Raw genomic sequence first — 2,019 nt, forward strand, 5'->3', positions numbered from 1 at the left:
GGAAAAAAAAAATATCTACTACTGAAAAGTTCCTGTCCTTTTGTCACGGTCTTCTCTTCCTCCACACTCCACACAAGCCACATCCTCCTCTACCAAGCCATGCTCCACATGCCCTTTTCCATACTCTGGTTGCACCAACACTATCCATTTTTTTGTTACTTTCAAAGTAAGTCACAAATTATCTCCCAAACTCTAAGGGTAGTGATAGGGCCTACACAGTGCCCTGTTCTTCACTCCTCTGCTCAGGACATACCAAACCCAGTGAATGGTGGCAGATTCAATTTCTAGAAATGAAATGAGCATCCTGCCCATTACTACAGCCACCCCCACAATCACTCATTTGCTCACATATGCCAAGTGCCTGGGTAGGCCTTGGTATAAAACACAGAGTCCTTGTCATCAGGGAACTGCTGTTTAAGTGGAATGTGGGCAAGTAAACTGCCTGCCATGGCACACATGTGAAAGCAGGCCCAGGGGAGGCTGAATCCTGCACCAGCTGGAGTGCAGAGCAAGGATGCCTACAGAGTTCTGTGAGCAAAGGGCAAAGGGGGCCTGAAACTGAGCCATGGGGAAACATCACGTTACAACAGTAATTTTTTTGCTTGATAATGGACTATTCCATTGGCATGCTGTTATTTTTCTCTCATTCAAGGATGAATGAGGATGAGCATTCAAGGATACCCAGGCTTTTTTTTTTTTTTTTTTGAGATGGAGTCTTGCACTGTCAACCAGGCTGGGGTGCAGTGGTGTGACCTTGGCTCACTGCAATCCTCATCTCAGGTTCAAGTGGTTCTCCTGTCTCAGCCTCCCAAGTAGCTGCAATTACAGGCATGTGCCGCTGTGCCCGGCTCATTTTTGTATTTTTGTAGTGACAGGGTTTCACCACGTGGCCCAGGGTGGTCTTGAACTCCTGACCTCAGGTGATCACCTGCCTCGGCCTCCCGAAGTGCTAGGATTACAGGCGTGAGCCACCACGCCTGGCTGGTCAAGTCTTCTTAAGGCTCATTGTTTTTACTGTGGACCAGGCATTGCTCTACACATTAACTCATTTATTCCTTGCAACAAGCCCATCTCAGCTATAGGGTCACACAGACACTATTCAAATCTAGGCATCCAAGCTCCAAAGCCTAGACTCATTACTACCAAGATGAACTGTCCATCAGTCTTCCAACTCCAAGTTAAGTGCTCTTGCTTCCACACCCTGACATCTATTTTCTTATTTTTTTTTTCTGGAATAAAAACTCACCAACTAGTGCAATACCTGAAAGAACAGATAGTTTTCAGGGACAGAAGAGTGGGAGGAACTGTTGCCCCAACTTAGAAGAAATTCTAAGAGGAGACACCTAGGGGAAGTACCCATGGCTAGGGGTAGAAGTCCTGTTTCTGTGTCAGACCCTGGGTGCCCACATTCCCCATCTGTAAGTCCTATTTTTATTTTTATTTATTTTTAGTATCTTTTTTACACTCTTCCTGCCTTTGAAAAAAGTCCTAGTTTTTACCATACCGTTGTTTACTTTGAGGAATGCCTAGATATGATGTGGCTCTCTGCTGACGTCACAAGTAGAGTTACATCTACCTGCATTAGGAAACCTTTCCTAGCAGAAAATAACCATTTAGAATCAGATACAGTTGTAAACTCAAAAAACATACCAAAATGTCAAGCCAGGAATTCCCTTGTGTTTATTAGCTACTCACTACCTCTCACTGTGATCAGCTTAACTTTCTAGCAGGTAAACATTGGCAGATGTTGGAAGCTTAGATAAAATTCATTAAAAACATAAAATTGAGGAAACATATTAACCTAATTCTTGCTGGAGATGACGACTATTTGTAGTTGTCAGCAGTGGGCACTCAGGGTCACAAGGGAGGACCCAGATTCTGCCTCAGAACTTTGTTACTATTTTTTTGAGATGGAGTCTCATTCTGTCGCCCAGGCTGGAGTGCAGTGGCGCAATCTCGGCTCACTGCAAGCTCCGCCTCCCAGGTTCATGCCATTCTCCTGCCTCAGCCTCCCGAGTA

Source organism: Mandrillus leucophaeus, unplaced genomic scaffold (assembly GCF_000951045.1).
Source record: "Mandrillus leucophaeus isolate KB7577 unplaced genomic scaffold, Mleu.le_1.0 Scaffold507, whole genome shotgun sequence".
In the NCBI taxonomy this organism is placed as follows: domain Eukaryota; kingdom Metazoa; phylum Chordata; class Mammalia; order Primates; family Cercopithecidae; genus Mandrillus; species Mandrillus leucophaeus.